The 19868-nt window shown below is 34.7% G+C and overlaps 1 long non-coding RNA gene across 2 annotated transcripts in view; it reads left to right on the forward strand.

The window, feature by feature from the left end:
* Positions 1-19111, forward strand: part of LOC113598656 (uncharacterized) — a 173322-nt gene extending 154211 nt beyond the window's left edge. For both annotated transcript variants that reach the window (XR_008298303.1, XR_008298304.1), the window contains 2 exons: positions 9042-9150; positions 14980-19111. This is a non-coding gene — a long non-coding RNA (uncharacterized LOC113598656). The remainder of the gene's footprint in view (positions 1-9041; positions 9151-14979) is intronic.
* The last annotated feature ends 757 nt before the right edge of the window (positions 19112-19868 follow it).

Consider the following 19868-nt stretch of genomic DNA (forward strand, 5'->3'; position numbering starts at 1 on the left):
ACAGAGCATGAACGGGGGAGGGGCAGAGAGAGAGGGAGACACAGAATCGGAAACAGGCTCCAGGCTCCGAGCCATCAGCCCAGAGCCTGATGCGGGGCTCGAACTCACGGACCGAGATCGTGACCTGGCTGAAGTCGGACGCTTAACCGACTGCGCCACCGAGGCGCCCCTCATTTTTTTTTTAAGTAGGCTTCATGTCCACTGCGAAGCCCAATGCAAGGCTTGAACTCACAACACTGAGATCAAGACCCTAGCTGAGGTCAAGAGTCCAATACTCGATTGAGCCGCCCAGACACTCTTTATATCTCATTCTTTGAACTTAATGTGCATGTCTAAAATCCAGTCTGGACTGTAAGCTTCTTGAAAGTAAATTCTAAAGAAACTAGTTAAGACCTTAGATAGTGAAGGCATAACATGACATCAGCATTAATTATTTATCTATCTACTACGTTGAAAACCTTGAGTTCACCCTGATACTTCTAACTGCCATCTAATACCACAGATTTCATTCCAGTTTTCTTCCTTTCCATATATGTAAAACCCCTTCTTGGATGATAAGAAACATGGTCACCATAATACTTATTATCTTTACTTATTGGATCAACCACCCTAAGTATAATTGCTCTTTTGTTGCTGGATATCGTCCTCACCCCAGTGAGGCTTCAGTATGCTGCTCCAGCAGCCTGCTGTCACTGTCTTGCATGGCTACCCTTCTTTCCCCACTCAGGCCCATCCTCCCTACACCAAAGTCACTATTATGCCTTCTGTTCCCATCCCAGGTGTACCTGTTACGTTGCTTGTCATTAAATAATGGTTTTTGGATTTAATTACTCAGAAAGAAAGAAAGAGGAAGGAAGAAATGAAGGAGGAAGGCAGAAGGAGAAGGAGAGAGAGAGAAAGGAAGGAAAGAAAGGATCCTTATTGGCTTTTAAACAGTTGCTGTGTGCTAAAAATATTAATGAACACAAAAAAGTAGTTATTGAACATGCCTTGGGGAAGGGCGAATATAAACCTACCACCCCAAATCACAACATTTCTAAAAATAATGAAAATACTACCCATCAATATCTATATGCTACTGTGGAATACATCTAAAACAGTGTTCAGAGGAGAATTCAGAGTTTTAAATACCTGTATCAATGAATGTGAAGGAATAATACTAAGTGAATCAAATTCCCATATCAGTGAGAAAACAAATATAAAGTAAGCCCAAAGTAAGCAATAGGAAGGAAATAATAGGGTTAAAATTCACAATTTAAGAGACTAAAAAATAGGAAAAAAATACAGTTAATTAGTAAATAAAATTAATCTTCTTTGAAAAAAATCAAGTAACAACTAAAAAAACCCTGAACATAAATATGCAAAATCAAAAATAACTAAGGCTGTTAAAACAAAATAATAATACAAATTATAAAGAACAGTTTTTCAAAATGTCACACAAATTTTAAAGCCTAGATAAAATGTGTGATTTTCTAGGAAAAGTTTATCAAAATTAACTACAGTGAAGGTGGAAAGCTTAAAGAAATTACTTCCCATAGAAGTAAAAAAATGTATCAAAGAGCAGCACACAAAAAAAGATAAGGTTCTGATAATTTTATATGTAAATTCCTTACCATTCAAAGATTAATTTCAATGCCAACTTTTTTTTGAAACAGTGCAAAATATAACTGTGGCAGGCAGTATTCTAAGATGGTCCCAAGCTATCCACTGTCTGGTGTGAATGCCCTATGAAATCCCTTCCCTTTTTGTGCACAAAATCTGTGCATATCATAAACTATCACTCCCCTGATTATCTTATGTTATATGGCAGAAGGGAAATTATCCTGGGTAGGTCTGACCTAATGAAGTGTTTTAAGCGTTTTCTCCAGCTGGTTGTTGATGGAGGAGACACAGAAATATGTTCCTGTGTATGTAAGTGAGGCAACTAACTGCCCTTTGTGAATTACCCACGGAGGGCTCCAAACTCGTGGGCAGGCAGCCTTGAGTTGCTGAGAGTGACCCTTCCATAATAGTTAGCAAGGAAATAGAGTCCACAGTCATATGGCTGAAAGAAGATGGATTTTGCCAACAGGGTGAGGGAACTTAGAAGTAGCTCTTTCCCTAATGGAGCCTCCAGATGCAGATGGCTGACATCTTGATTTCAACTTATGAGGTCTTGAGCAGAGAACCTAGCTAAAACGTGCTCAACTTATGACCCTTGGAAACTGTGAGATAATACATTTGTGTTGTGTTAAGTAAGCTTCTAAACTTGTGGTGATTTGTTACATAGCAATAGAAAGCTCATACTCTAATCAAAAGTAATGCCACATTGAGATAAAGTGACATTTTGTGTCTCCAAGTATGACAATGCAACAGGCAACATCACCTAAGTAGTATCCTTATTAACAAAAAATTAACCTGGAGCACCTGGGTGGCTCAGGTGGTTGATCATCTGACCTCAGCTCAGGTCATGATCTCATGGTTCATAGGTTTGAGCCACATAGTGGGCTCTGTACTGAAAGCTCAGAGCCTGCTTGGGATTTTGTCTCTCCCTCTTTCTCTGCCCCTCCACAGCTTGTGTGTTCCTTTTCTTTAAAATAAACATTAAGGGGCGCCTGGATGGCTTGGTCAGTTAAGCATCCGATTTCGGCTCAGGTCATGATTTCACGGTCTGTGAGTTCGAGCCCCGCGTCGGGCTCTGTGCTGACAGCTCAGAGCCTGGAGCCCGTTTCAGATTCTGTGTCTCCCTCTCTCTTTGCCCCTCCCCTGTTCAGGCTCTGTCTCTCTCTGTCTCAAAAAATAAATAAACATTAAAAAAAATTTAAAATAAACATTAAAACAAATTACAAAAACAAAAACCCTTAACCTGAATCTGTGTATGAGATAGTAACTAATCCAAATTGATAAACATGACCCAAAATAACTAGTCTGGTTTCCTCAAAAGTATGTCATCAAAAAACAAAACAAAAACAAAAGTGGAAAATTGTTCTATGTGAAAAGAGACTAACTTGGCAAAACAATGATATGCAATGTGATCCAAGAGTGGGGGAAATGTCTATTGAAGACACTGAGATAAATGAGGAAATTAAATATAGACTATATGGTAGATAATGCTTTTTTGTTAGTGTTAAATTTTCTGAGCCTGACCAGTGTACTATGGTCATGTGGAAGAATGTTCTCATTTTAGGCAACATATAAAGTACTTAGAAATGAGTTAGTGTCATATCTATGAAAAGTCTCCCAAATGGTTGAAAGAAGAAAGAGGAGAAACTAATGTGGAAAAATTTCAAACATGGAGAATCTAGAAGCATCCTTGAATGTTTATTGTAATACTCTTGCAATTACAATACTCTGTGAGTCTGAATTATAAAAATTAGTGAATAAGAGACAATGTTTGCTGATGATATCAGGTACATGCATTTTATATAAAAACATTTCCACTGTACATCTAGGTCACTATAGCATTTTTAAAAAAGGAAATGAAGAATGAATTTGATCACATTTTTTGTATGCTCAATACAATCAAGTAATTTTCTTTTAAACAGTTAATGTAATGAAACAAGTATATTTTTTTTCAATTTTAAAACATCATTGCATTCTTAGAGTAAATTATTCTTGGCATGGGAAATTAATCTAGTGGATTGATCTGCCATTTTATTTTTAATTTTGCATCTTATTCACAAATGAGATTGACTTCTAATTTTCCTTTTATTCTTCTCATATCTTGATTCATTGTTTAAAATCAGAATATAAAAACATAAGATAATCAATTAAAAAGTATTCCAGAAGTTTTCTATTTTGTTATCTGTGCCCACCAATAGTTCATAACACATGAAAAACAATGACCCTTCTCTATTGTGCTTTGCACTGCTAATACCAGGTTCACATCTTGTTTTTTAATAAAATGATATTGGTAAAAAAAGGAATGAGGACAAATACATAAATAAGACAAGGAATGGAGATTGGAAAGCCTGTTAAGAGATCATTTTAACAGTAAAAGCCGATGGCTAGCCTGACAGAGTAAAGAGAATGGACTCATAATATTTAGTTCCCTCTGGTCACTGGATTGATATGATGGAGAAGTCAAGAATGATTCACAGTTATTTTTTATGTTCCAGTTTCAGACAATAAAAACAAAGAATGCTATTTTCATCTAGTTGCATTTTGATTTGTAGATTATTGGCTCTAAAGTTACTCGAGGGGACTGATTTATATTTTACTTGATAATTCTTATAAATATATCACAAGTTCCCGTGATTATCACAACATCCCTTTGAAGTAAACAAGACTGAAGTTATTAGCTCCATTTTGCAGATTATATAATTGACACAGGAAAATTAAGAGATTTGCCAAAGATAGTGCAGATGATAAAGAACCAAGTATAAAGCCAGGGTCCTAGCTTTTTGGAATTTTTTATTTCTATAACTTTCTGTAGTGTTGTTATGGGTTGGATTGTGTGGCTCCCAACCCCAAATTCATATATTGCAGCCATAAGCCTCAGGACCTCAGAATGTGACCTTATTTGGAAAAAGGTAATTGGCAGATGTAATTGATCAAGATGAGGTCACACTCAAGTAGGGTAGGTATCCAATATGACTGGTGCCTTTATAAAAAGAAGCAATTTGGACAAAGACACAGACACACCTACCCCATGAAAAGATGAAGGTAGATATTGAGGTGATGCTTCTGCAAACCATAAAATGCCAAAGATCGCCAACAAGGCACCAGAAACTAGGAGAGAGATTCTCCCTCACAGAACTCAGAAGGAGTCAACGCTGCCCACTTAAACATCCAGCCTCCAGAACTGCGACACAAAAAATGTTGTTTAAGCCATTCAGTTTGTGGTACTTTGTTATGATAGCCCTAGTAACTTAATACATATGGCTTGCTATACATTCAGGTAGGAAATTATCATGACCAAAGTTAAATAAATGTCTTGTGTATTTCCTCTTTCTACTTCACTGAATTCTTATATATGTTATGATCATTTTAATCTAATCCCACATTCAGGGAAGTGATATGAATATCAGAAAAAAAGCAACTTAATTTAAACTTTAATTCTGATCCAAATAGACAGAATTTAAATTTAATAATGGGAAAATCATAATTGGTCATGTCTTTTGTAGCAGCTATACTTTTCCCGTAACAACATCTTCTTCAAGTGTAAGTATAACAGGCCATGAATCCCCAAATTCCATTTCCCGTGCAGGTCTCCATATACCATAATGGACGTTTCCATTGCCATCATTTCATTTCTGTTTCTATAAAGGCACAATTAATAGTCAGCAAATTTTTCAGTGTAAGTGTGTCCAATGCAGTATTTGGGAAGTGCTGATACTAAACAATGATTCTTTGTTTATCTGGAATTCAAATCTAACCTAACTTCTCATACTTAGTTTGGTACCCCTAGACTACCTCTGCTAAATAATTTCTGGCTACAAGAGTTCAAGTGCATAGAACCAGAAATATTAACAAAACTAGGATGAACCCTTCAAAAATACCAGTATTGGTACCATATAGTATGGAGAGCTTAGTAAGTAATACAACAGCTTAGTTAGTAATACAACTGGCCAAAACAATAAAATATAGTAGTTATAATTTGAACTGATATCAAGATCATTCATTGTTGTGAATAAATTAATTTGAATAAATAAATTTCACACCTATCCAAGAGCTATTGATCACCTTTAGCCATTATAAAATACACCATGGAGACAAATTGAGTATTCAAGTCCATGTTGAAGAATAGAATGCTTGAATATCTCACAGCAGACTGGAATAAACATCAAAATTATGCATTACTTAATGAATAATAATAAGGGCCCATTTGCTTCTCATGGGTTAAACATCTAATTTCAGCTTTAAGGACATTTTTAGGATATATTGTCTTACTTCACTTTATAAAATAAAATACCTGAATTTCACACAGTTCCATGCTTACTTATCTTCTTCCCTTTTGCTATTATCTTGGGTACGCACATTCTTCTCCCAGATTTCCAAATAACTGGCTCTTTCATGTTGCTCTATTATCAGTTCAAACATCACCTTCTTAAAGTAGCCTTCATGGACCAGTCTGTATATAGCAGACGGGGGCATATTCACACTACCTATCACATTACTTTGCTGTATTTTCTTCTTAACGTTTAAGAATATTTAACTTGCATTTCAATGTACTTTTTTGTACATTTCTGATGTAATTTTGTTTACTTCTTTTTTTTTTAACGTTTATTTATTTTTGAGACAGGGAGAGACAGAGCATGAACAGGGGAGGGGCAGAGAGAGAGGGAGACTGAAACAGGCTCCAGGCTCTGAGCTGTCAGCACAGAGCCCGACGCGGGGCTCAAACTCACAGACAGTGAGATCATGACCTGAGCCGAAGTCGGATGCTCAACCGACCGAGCCACCCAGGCACCCCGAATTTTGTTTACTTCTTAAAAGAATATGTCTTTCCTTACTGGAATCTAAATTTCATAATATCCAATGTCTTGTTTATGCAACTTACAATGGTGGGTTGGGAACAACACTTGGCAAACTTTTAATGTAGTGCTTTACACAGAAAATGATCATATGCCTGCCACACCTTTGGAATCAGCCCAATAGTGACCAGTTCAAGGGCTTCAGAGACCACAGACAATGCCTACCCAGCCCTGGTACTGAGGTATCAATGTCTTGGCAGTCATAATTCATTCAAAGCTATCATTCAGCCAAAGAATAGAATTTGGGACCACTTAGCATACAGTCTTGAGTCAAATGAACCTAGACTGAAGTTCCTGTTTTGCAATATACAAAAGAGCAGATTTTGTGTTTTAGGCTTTTGATCAATAAATAAAAGTATCTATAGTATGGGAAAGTTGTAAGGATTAATGAAATAAAGCGTGTGCTATACCACAGTAGACTGGGAGGTTTTTATTTGTTATTTTTTATTTGTTTTGTTTTGTTTTGTTTTGGATTTGGTACTTCTATCCACTTCCAATATTTTAGAAGAAGAATTAAGAGGTTTTAAGAAAGTGGGGAGAGGAACTTAACATGACTAACCTTAGTGATCCATGTTCAAATTAGCAGGGTGTTAGAAAGCCATGAGTGAGTGTGGTGTTTATAGGAAAATATATAATATTTACAATATAGAATATAATATTGAGAACATTTGCTGGGAGTTAATGTATAGGATCAAAGAATCTAGATTCTCTAATTTTTCAATGATTCCAGGCAAATTCTTCAATGAAACTGTAGTGGACAGATGAATAATTGTTATTTTTGAGAAAAATCTATTAGTCTAGAAACTAGAAATTTCATATATATATATATGAAATTAAACGGGAAAACTTTGGAACACAATGGGAATTATTGATTTTAAACTTTTCCTCCATTTTCACTTAGTAAATGCCAGGTTTTCATCTCAAGTTTTGTGCACTGTTCAAATGTTAATTCTTATTTAATAAAATCTTATCCTGTTGTTTGAATATTTTTCTATTAATTTTTCTATTAATTAATATTAATATAATTCTATTCTTCATTGGGACATTGTTGGAAAACTACCACAAGAAAAGTGGCATTCTTCCTTACTAAATTCATCTTGAATTATTTACATTCATTTTGTTGAACACTCCCCTTTGATCTACATTGCATTGCACTAATGATTTTGCTGCAAACAACATGAAAATGTTTTCCATATTCCCTCAGCAAATGTAAATGCTAATAGTACATCTATATGAAAAATGTCAATATTATAAGCTTAGATTAAGTACAGTGCTTAGCATGGTATGGAACATCCATATTTAATTAATGAGTAATGTTATCTATCTTTAATGGATTGAGTATTCAGCAGAAACAGAACATTTACAATATATCTGTAGACTGTAGTTACTAAGAAAAAAAACCCAAATAACCAGTCATTGTTCTTGCATAGGAGTAGGGAAGAGACTAAGCTTAGCTTCCTAATCAGAAAGCCAATAAATTCTATGGATTATATTTTGTGACTAAATATTATAATAATATAGCATAAACTCCTTTTGTTATGCATCAAAATGTTCTGGAATATATCTTACTCTCTTTTATTTTACATCGGCCTCCATTTAAAGGGCTTTTCCTTCAGATTCAAGAGTGTGTTTGTCAAACCTGTGGCTACGTTCCTAAATATCCCTTGATGCTCTGTGGTAGGCAGGAATCTAAAATGAACTCCAACGAGTTGCATCCTTGTTTAATTCCCTCCCCTTGAGTGTGGGCAGAGTCTGTCACTTGTTTGTAGCCAAAAAAAAAAAAAAAAAATATATGACAAAGGTGATGAGATACCATTCTCTTCATTTGGTTAATTATATTACAAACATGATGGGATATCTATTCTCATAATCAAACCTAGAGCAAGAGATTCTCCAGCGGGCTTTGAAGAAGTAAGCTGTATGTTGTTATAGAAGACCTGTGTGAGGGCCACATCTCAAGGAAGCACCCCAGGTGACAGTCAGTAAAAACAGGGAACTCGGTACCATGACTGCAAGGACTAGAATCTGCCAGTAACCACATGTGTTTGGAAGAGAACCCCAAGCTCCAGAAAGAAATACAGCCCAGTCTAGACTTAACACTCAAGCCTGGTAAGACCCTGAGCAGACATCCCAGCTACACTCTCCCTAGAACCCTTGCCCAGGGAAACTGTGTGATTGACAAAAAAACAAAAATGTTGTTTTAAGTCACTAAGTGGTAGTAGTTTGTTACACGGCCAGAGAAGATAAATACGTGCTATCTCCTCCACAAGATGTCTGCGTAACTTTTCTTTAACTGCTTCTTCTACTTGCAATGACTCCAAATCCTACCTCTCACTTCTGCCTGTTTTTACTTCTGCTTCTCCTCTAGGCTCATATCATTTGTCACCTCTCAGGAAACTACTGTGACCTCCACTACAGAGTAAATTAGGTTCCACTCCTTCCTCTTCCCCCAGTAATTGTATATGCTTTCTTACATCTTATTTGAATGGGTTTCCATTAGAGGCTCTTAAATGCAAGAATTATGCCTTGTTTATTTCATCACATTCTCAAAGTTAATATAATGTATTGTATTTCTCTAACTCGTAGGAGTGGTCCGTAAATTCCAAGTTTCAAACCGTGCTTCAATTCCTAGCTGCATCCGAATCACATAAATTCTGAACCCTCTTCTAGACCTACTATGTTCAAATTTGGGTGGGTAAGTATGCTCTTGGCCCAGCTAATCCTTCTAGTCTTATATTCTAACAGTCAATCAATTCATTAGGAATTACAGATGCATGGAATTAGTTGTGGTTTGCTGAATTGTCATAATCTCTCATTTTTTGGAGCTTTTCCCCATTTCTCCTCATTTTTTTGGAATATCTATTAACCTGGTTTTGTCTGGTTAAGTCACTCATTATTCAAAATTCAGCTTAAGATTCAAATCCTCTAAAAGGCATTACTCAACCCACAGATCTTTAGGCTACCATCTCCCAAACATAACATTAATTACTCATTTCTAGGCAATGTTTTTCTGCTCTATAAAGGTATCATTTATATTACATTAATCTTTGTGCCCCAAATTGATAGCATGGTATTGAAACGTAAGGAGACTAACATTTTTTTTTTCTGAATGAAAAAAAATGTCAAAGTCATATGAGTAGGAATTTCACAGACATATGGACCTATGACTTCAAGAATCCTCCTAATTAGAAGCATCAGAGATCGAGAAATAGTGATATTCTAAGGTGAAATGATACATGAGGAAATCCCACCCCAAATTCTGAGATTATGACATGTGCCACATTGCCATTGCCTTTTGAGAATGATTTCCTATTGAGCAACTATTGCCATAGGGAGGTTCAACATTTCCTAGGAATTCCGGGATGTAGAACAAGTTTGAAAACAACCACTATGAGCTAATGAAGGTAATTTTCATGTATGGCTCATGGAAATACATCATATTACTTTGGTTATAAGCCTAGATCACAGCCACTGGCAAATTTCTTCATCAGAAGTGAATTACTAGCAAATTAATGAATCAGAGAACCATTCATGTTCCTAATGCCCAGAAGTACATTAAAAAGTGCTTATCTTTCAATGTGTTTTATACTTCATGCCAGGAGTATGCTAAAACAACTCTCGGGGCTCCTGGGTGGCTCAGTCAGTTAAGCTTTCGACTTTGGCTCAGGACATGATCTCACAGCTCATGAGTTTGAGCCCCACGTCAGGCTCTGTGCTGTCAGCGCAGAGCCTGGAGCCTGCTACAAATTCTGTGTCTTTGTCTCTTTCTGCCTCTCCTCTGCTCATGCCCTCTCTCTCTTTTTCAAAAATAAATAAACATAAAAAAAAATTAAAACAAGTCTCACATTATAAGATATAAGATTGGATGAATGGAAAAGACACATAAAAACTGAAATAAAATCAAAATAATAATTTTTACTATAATTATATGGCACAAATATTAAGTCAAATGTTTAAATTTTAGTCATAAACTTCTACAAACAGCTTCAATTGTTACCCTAGTATACTTCCTTTGTGTCATAAGGCTAGTGAATATTATTTAGTCACTTAAAAAAATAGTTTATTTATTTTTTGAGAGAGAGAGAGAGAGAGAAGTGGGCGGGGCAGAGAAAGAGGCAGAGAGAAAATCCTAAGCAGGCTCTATACTGACGAGGGGCTTGAACTCACAAACCGTGGGATCATGACCTGAATCGAGATCAAGAGTCCGATGCTAAACCCACTGAGCCTCAGAGAGGACCCTGTTTTGTCACTTTTTATATTTAACATCTATAAAATCTCTTTTTATTATTACTTTTTAACGTTTGTTTATTATTGAGAGACAGAAAGAGCATGAGCAGGGGAGGGGCAGAGAGAGGAGGAGACACAGAATCCGAAGCAAGCTCCAGGCTCTGAGCTGTCAGCACAGAGACCGTCGCGGGCCTTGAACTCACAAACCGTGAGATCATGACCTGAGCCGATGTTGGACGCTCAACCGACTGAGCCACCCAGGCGCCCCAGATCTATAAAGTCTCTTAAAGAGATATGTAACTTGATCAGTAATTTCACTGCTCTCTTAGTGCTATTTTATTTACTATATTTTGAACTTTAACTCTATGTTATCATATTACAGTTAGTACATTTAAAGAAAACGCGTGTCTTCAAAACTATTCTTATGATATTGGATATTTAAATGTCTAATTCCTTCTAAACTGATATTTATATCACATAAAACTATCTCACATTAGATACTAATTAAGGACCTTTATTGATCTTTCACAGAGCAATTATGAATGGTCATGAGCAGATTATATAATGAACTACCTTTAATCTCACAGTGATGGCATTGGCCAGTATAAAGTACTCTGTAGCCCTGTATTCGATAGAACTGGATCTCGTAACACAGTCATTTCATTTGGCAAATCATAATATGGTACCTTATTAATGCTGGCTAGATTTCAACCAAATGACTTTGTGGATGTAAAAGACTTAATATCCTATTAGCAACCCCATGATTCATCTAGTCCCCCAGGCTTGTTTCTAATCATAGCTTCTAACATTACATGTGATATTGGAACGTGCATATAAAAAATTTAAAACAAATTGAAACTTGAATGGTTGAAATATATGCTAGATAAAGCTCTCTTGCAGATCACAATTTATTTTATTTTATTTTCATATATCTATGAAATCCATTTATTACATTCAGCTTAAAAACATACACATATATTTTAGAGCTGGCAAATCTCAGTGAACAATTATGTTTGCAAGTGAAGTATGTTATCAATGAATACACACAAATTGGCTTGTAAAAAGTGCAATCTGTTAGCTAAGTGTGGCTTAAAGGATTACTGTACATTTATGTTACCTCTAAATGCTGATACTTATTTCAGAGGAGATTATCCAAGTATGATAACCAAGAAGATAAGGAAGTAAAAATAAATTGTGAAGGGTTTCCATCCTACCACAGGCATATCTTTATGAATAGCCCATAGAAAGGTCAAAATATCTTTATTAACATTTGAATAACATGAGTTAACATTTTAAAGAACCACGAAGCATAGTCTTAATATAAAAAACAATATTAAGCAATGTCCACATATCTGAAAAAAAAATTTTTACTAATAGATTCAGAGACTTGAAATAAAATCTGAGAACCAAAATAAAAATTTTCTGCTCACTTTATTTACCAACAGTCAAAGGGTGGGTAAAAGTTTGGGCTGACATTTATCCACTCACAGTCTTGCTAAATGTAGAACCAGTAGGGAATATACAAAGAATGATTAGCATAACCTTTTATCTTATGATGAGAGAATAAATGCTCCACTTTGACAAAGACAGTGGTAGTATCAGATCATGTACTTTAGTAACACACTTTGCAATTGTTTCTTCCCTCTAACATCTGGAAATTAAAGTGATTTATTATAAATAGATCGAGTCAATTTAAAACATTCTATGGTCTTGCTATTGAGACGGGAAAATATTCATTTTAAAAAATGAAAAGCACATATAATACTTCATAAAAACTTCACTAAATCATGATCAGTTTACATTTCATGAAATCAGTTCATCTTAATATTACAGATTTTATGTTGACTTCTCAGGCACAAATTTTGTTGAAGTATTTATGTGATTCATAATACCAAATAGGGAGTCTTTTTGCATAAAATACAGTCTTGAAGTTAGCATCATCCGAAGAACAGAAATCTAGAAACTGTTTTAAAAAAATGACTTCTGGAAATATAGTGTATATATATACATATATATATATACACACATGTATATATATATATATACATATATATCACATATATATGTATATATGTATATATATCACATATATATGTGATATATATGTGTATATATATCACATATATATGTGATATATATGTGTATATATATGTATATATACATATATATGTGTATATATATGTATATATACATATATATGTGTATATATATATATATATATATATAATGTAGCTCAACTTATTGGCGGAAAATAGTAAGGTGCCACTGTGTATAGATGGGTGCACAAGGTTGTAGGAAGGCCCACAATTAGATATAAAGGTGACCCAAGGGTTAAATATTGTGGGAAGATTTTGATTTATGTAGATTACCACTGACTGGCAAAGAAGCTCTGTGAGCATAAATCTTGGATAGTAGTGAAGAAAGGAGGAAGGCAATATTTAATATTTGTATGGCTTTGAATGGTTATATGAAAATCTTTTCAGTTAATCTGATTGGTTTAATCATAAAGATTTTATGGGAAAATTAAATATGTGTATGTGAAAACAAGGATAGTAAACCCTTGGATAAGTAACATGTAATTTTCAGTACTTATTAAACTCAAAAATGGTATTCTATATGGACACATTTTTGGAATTACAATAGATAGCATATCTATCTTAGCCAGAAGTTATTGGTTGAAAGATGTATGTTCTGCAATACAATATCCCCCATGGCCAAGCTAAAATATTCCACAGAATTAATTTTCATTATATTAGTGATTTTCAGTGAGTTCAAGGAACTTCAATGTTTATGCAAGTGTGGCATTCATATGTGTATTTTTTCACAGTTCAAGTAATGCAAGTTATCTTTTACACTCACTTTTAAAAATATAAAGTTCTTGCCCTCTTATATTGATAATACTTGATTACTAAATTATATTGATCAAATCATTAACTGAGTGATAACAAATAGTATCCCAGCTGCCTATTGTAAATGAGATTCTACAGTGTAGTTTTGTTTGCTACTTTATAAATTCTTCGTATTCTATCAGCTTCTGTGAAGCCAAATATGATGTTCCATTTACAAATTGCATTGTTGGATCTTTTGTTATATAAAAAGTGGTTATATAAAAAATGGCTCTGTCAGTATGCAAGATCTTTGCAAAGCAACAGAGACAGCAACTTGGGAGTACAACACAAATTAGACAAAATTAAAGAATAGAAGATAACTGTTAAAGTCTAATACATGGGAGATATGATTCAATAGCCACCATTGTCTGTAGATAAAGTTCTGCAGCTAGGAATGGTACAAGAATGCCTTTCCAATTGGAGTGTAGTATTAACTCTAGCACTTTCCAGAAGTCATGTGTTCAGAAGAATTGAAATTTTATTGGCTCTTTATATTTGCTTTAATCTTTTAAAATATATTCCCTTATCCTTGTTACATTTCCTCCTCATTTTTTGTTTACTTTCTGAATATTTTTTATAAATATATCCAGACATAGATAAGAGAAAAGCCACCTTACTTTCTTGTTTCTAAGATTTTTTTAGTAAGACATATTTGCCATATTCCAGTTCCACAAACTAAGAATGTGTCCTGTGATAGATATATTGAACAAACCATAAGTAATTTCTAGTAAGACTAATATGTTTATGAAAATTACCAGTGAAACCTTTTAAACATCAGATTCTTAGCAAGTCTACTGAACTGGAATTTCTTTGTGAGGGTCCTGAACACTTTTATTAAAAACAACAACAACAAAACAAAACAATAACAACAACAACAAAACGAGTACCTGGGTGGCTCAGTCAGCTAAGCCTCTGACTCTTGATCTCAGCTCAGGTCATGATCTCATAGTTATGGGATCAAGCCCCACATCAGGCTCTGCGCTGACACTGTGGAGCCTGCTTAGGATTCTCTCTCCCTCTCTCTCTGCCCCCCCCCATAAATAAATAAACAAACAAAAATTAAAAAATAAAAAAAATACTTTTTGAAGAACATTATAATATACAGACAGAATTGAGAATGTCTATCATGACTGTCTAAGCCAATGTTGATTCCTTTGTGGATTTATTACAAATGAAAACTTAGAGGAATTAAACAGAGTTTTATTTCGATGGCTGAGGAGTGAGTCAGTGTTTCCATTAGTGCTCTCATCTGCTACCACATCTTGTTGATTCCATCGCTGCATTTTCTGCTAACCTGTTACTTACTAAGACAGTCACCTGCCACTTGGACAGTAAATCTGTTCCTTGTTGAGAAAGTCAGACACATTCAGATAATTTATTTATTCTACTAACCAATTTCCTCATTTTAGGTCAAACTGCATCATTTCAATAACCACAGGATACGTCTAAAGGAAAAAAAAATGACAGTGACTCTGCTCACATGGTAAAACCCCTGACTTCCAACCCGTCTTGAGTATTCTACTTGGACAACCAGTCGCAATTTTCAAAGGATCTGACATATATAACTTACCTTCCTGGAAAGAGTTAAAAATCCCTGTCATAATTTATGGCAATAGAATACGCAAATTCAACATAATATTTTCGGTGCTACTCAGAGAATTACATTAAAAGAGCTACATTTAGGGCCACCTGGGTGGCTCAGTGGGTTGAGTGGGTTTTTTTTTTTTAATCGCTATTTCCATCAACAATGTGTCAGAGCACTTGATCTGTTGTGTGTTATTCTTTGACCTCTCGTATGTTGCAAATATTTTTCGACCTTACCATTTGTTTTACGTTTGTTTATAGAGGATTTGGGGAGATGTTTTACTTTTTAATGTAGTCAGATTCTTCAGTTATCTCTTTGTAATGTCTTTGTTTTGACTCTTAGAAAGATGATCCCCACTGAGGACTCATATTAAAATGTACCTATTTTTGTAGTCATTTCTGTTCTTTGTTTTAAAGTTTATTTATTTTGAGAGAGACAGCCAAGTAGGGGATGGGCAGAGGGAGAGAGAGAGAATCCCAAGCAGGCTCTGTGCTGGCAGCACAGAGCCCAAAGCGGGGCTCGAACCCACAAAGCCGTGAGATCATGACCTGAGCCGATACCAAGAAGGGTTGCCTAATGACTGGGGCCCCAAGGCGCCCCTGTAGTCACTTCTTATATTCACTCTCCCCTAGCTGGAATTTATCTGAGCACATAGCAGGAAGTTAAAATTCAACATGAGCTTTCCCTTAAAATGGTAAGCAATTCTTCTAGCATAATTTATTGTATAATTCTTCCTTTGCCACTTACTTTTGGTGCTAATTTTATACACACACACTCATAGTAAGGTCTTTTTTTTTTAATGTTTATTTTTTGAGACAGAGACAGGGCATGAGCAGGGGAGGGGCAGAGAGAGGGAGACACAGGATGTGAAGCAGGCTCACAGCTGTCAGCACAGAGCCCGATGCAGGGCCTGAACTCACAAATTGAGAGATCGTGACCCGAGCCGAAGTCGGACGCTCAACTGATGGAGCCCCCCAGGCACCCCAGTAAGGTCTTATTCTTGTCCATATTTTGTTTCATTGATCTATTATACCGGAACTATATTATTTTAATTATTGCAAATTTTGATTTATTTTTTAAGATTTTATTTTAGTTTATTAAAATGATTTTTCATGTCTATTTTTGAGAGAGACTTCAGCTCAGATCATGATCTCATGGTTGATGACTTTGAACCCCACATCAGGCTTTGTGCTGTCAGAGCAGAACCTGTTTTGGATTGTCTGTCCCCCCACCTCTCTCTCAAAAAATAAATAAATAAACTTAAAAAAAGTTACATGTAAAGAGATTCAGTTGATTAATTTTTGTTTCTAATCCTCATGAAAGCATTACTTAGGAGATTATATAAGCATCAATAGAATGGCAAAACCTGGACTTAACTTTTTACCCAAACAGAAGAATTTCATGATAATTTACTTCCTTTATTTATTTAAAGTAGACTTACTACTTTACTTCTAGATTTCTTTTTTCTTTACCCTGCATGATCACAAAGTACAAAAGGTCTCACTCGATAGTAGTTTTGATAACAGTAAATATAGGAGAGATCATGCTGTTTTAATAATCCTTACCCAAATCTCAGGAACTTAGTACAGCAAAGGTTTTTTTTATTGCTTATAAAAAGCCTACTGTGTGTCTAGTCTGTTCTACAGGGCCATTATTGTTTATATTTTCAGCATCTCAGCATCAGGCTGATAAAGTCTTCAACATTTTTGTACTTGCACCATTTATAAGATACAGCCTCTTTGGTGAGGTGAGATAAGAGACTGGAGGGTCTCATATTAGAAATTAAACATTCTCTTTCATTAGTGACATAGTTCTTGTAGAAATTGGGCTCCTGATAGCCATTAAGTCTTTAAAAATGAATACATTTTTTAAAAAAACTATGATTACCACTTTTAGCAAATAAAATACTGCATGCTTCATAGCTATAGTAAAAAAATCTGTTATTTTTCTAAGAGTCAAATTTAGATGGCATTCTCTATTTTATCTGTGTTTACCACAAACAGTTCAATAATAGAATGCAGATGGCTTTTGTTTTTTGTTTCCTAATTGTAATAATATAGGAGGTAAGAAAACACAGCATATCTGCTATGATCTCTTCCTCTAACATGAACTCTTCTAAATAGAATTTGCATTTAGATTTTTAAAACCAAAGGCAATGAATTATATTGCTTTGATAATTTTTCAACCACCTTAGACACCAAGAACCCAAGAGTGGTGTAGTTTGTGGATTAAATGCTTGCTTTCAACAATGTGATTTCAGAAAAAAATCCTAAATTCCAATAAAGGACGTTTCCATATTAACAAGTGAAATTCCCATATTTTTTTTATGAGCTATAACAGTGGTAAGTAAAACACAAGAACAATCAGGTAATTATTCAGGTTGTAAAAATGTTTTTTTTTTCAGGCAGAATTGGTTCTATTTCATAAAAACTTCAGTAACCTGAAAGAGAAAATATGTATTCTTTTTTTAAGTATTTACCAGGCAGTGACTCAAGCTTTATAAAGAATTTGACTCATGAATCAAAAGGACAGAGTCAAGGCTGATAGATTAACAAGATTCAAAGGAAAAGTATATGTCAGATTACTGTGAAGTGGTTCAGTTATTTTCTTTTACATGAACACACACACACACACATATATATATATATATATATATATATATATATATTTCTTATATCCTGAATGAGAGTCAGTGATTAAACACACATAAAAAGAGTATAGAGATATATTCCAGTTGATTATTCTGGATTGATTATTCCAGTTGATTATTCACAATCACATCTTTTTTTTAACTTTTTAAATGTTTATTTATTTTGAGTGGCGGAGGGGCAGAGAGAGAGGGAGACAGAGGATCTGAAGTGGGCTCTGAACTGACAGCTGAGAGCCCAAGGCAAGCCTCGAACTCACAAGCCCTGATATCACAGAACTGTGAGATCATGACCTGAGCTGACGTTGGACACTTAACTGGCTGAGCCACCCAGGTGCCCCTGTCACAATCACATCTTGATGAAGAACATATTTTCCCACACAAACCAATAGTCTCATCACCACCATCAGCCAAATGTATAGATCAATGAGCCTGAGAGCAGAACAAACTAAAATGAGGTGTTCACCTGATCCACTATAGGTGCTATTATTTCATGATGAGATGAATGTAGAAATTAAGAGCAAATGTTTAGAAACTTTTAAAGAATCTTTAATAACCAATTAACTGAGGGACGCCTGGATGGTTCAGTTGGTTAAGCATCCAACTTCGGCTCAGGTCATGATCTCACAGTTCATGGGTTCCAGCCCCATGTCAGACTCTCTTCTGACAGCTCAGAGCCTGCAGCCTGCTTCGGATTCTGTGTCTCCCTCTCTCTCTGCCCCTCCCCCTCTTGCACTCTCTCTTTCTCTCGCTCAAATATAAATAAGCATTGATTGTTTTTAAATAACCAGGTAACTGAATAGTTCATTCAATGTTATTACGTTTAATGTTTTAAAAGTGAATCTTATGGGTTTTTTTATGTTTTTTTTTATAATTTTATTTTCTGATGAAATGAAATTAGGTCCTGATGAATTGGACACAAAGAAAAATAATGAAGTTTTAGCAAGTTTCATTCACTACATATTTTGAGAATTACTGCCCTATGATATGTTTTTAGACAATGTCTTATAGATATCTGTTGGGTGCACGAATGTAAAATGATTCTTAAAAAATAAATGCTTAATATGGTATGATTTAACAACAGTAATTTTAGTGAAGAGCCATAATTTAAGTTTATAGATGTAACAGGAGTGGTGATAAAAATGGTACATTAAATTTTTCTGGAATAAAGGTTTTGCAGTACAATTAAATTTGATGATTAAAAAATAAAAATGCAAAGCAATTATTAGTCATTAATTATGAAAGTAAAGCATATCAAAATATGTGAAATGCTTTAAAAAAGTGTGTGAAATGTGGCCAAAATAGTTCTCACACACACACACACACACACACACAAATGCATTATATTAAATGTACTCATTAGATTGTGAAACATCTGATTCCCAACATCTGAGTTTAAGACCTACAAGCAAGAATTTTTCAAGTATCTCAGGTATCTATCGAAAGTTTGTGGAACTTCTAAAAATTCTGAGTCAAATTTAAATAAATCTCTTCATTATAAAGATTTCTAAAGTTTTAGTAATTTAATATACACTATAAATACACAAGAAAAGGACATTAGTTGCACCTCTTCTAGCAAATATTTAAATCGTGAAACTATTTTTAACAGAGCATATTTCAGGGCTAGTGTTTCATAATTGATCACTTTTATAATAATTAAAAAAGCATTTTTCCCCTAAAGTCAGGGAATTGATTGATATGGGCGGAAGAGATCAAATGTAGTAAACATTTACAGAAAAATAAATGTAGACATACTAAATACTCATCGACTGTTCTATGTGTAATTTAATAAAATGCAATCTTTACTTTCAGAATAAGTCATAATTTGAAGGTGATTCAGCGATATTTCGCCATTGGTCAACAGCAAAGCAAAATTCAGGAATGAAAAAAATGTACACAGAAGGAAATCAATGTAATCCTCTGATTACACACATTCAGACCATAACCTGTCTCCTTCTGTGTGACTTAAGGTAGATAAGCACAGCATGGATAGGGCATTCCGGAGAGCAGCGACATTGATGAAAAGCCTAGATCACAATGTTTATCTAAGAAAGATTACAGAGATG

The sequence above is a fragment of the Acinonyx jubatus genome, chromosome B2 (genome assembly GCF_027475565.1).
Source record: "Acinonyx jubatus isolate Ajub_Pintada_27869175 chromosome B2, VMU_Ajub_asm_v1.0, whole genome shotgun sequence".
In the NCBI taxonomy this organism is placed as follows: Eukaryota; Metazoa; Chordata; class Mammalia; order Carnivora; family Felidae; genus Acinonyx; species Acinonyx jubatus.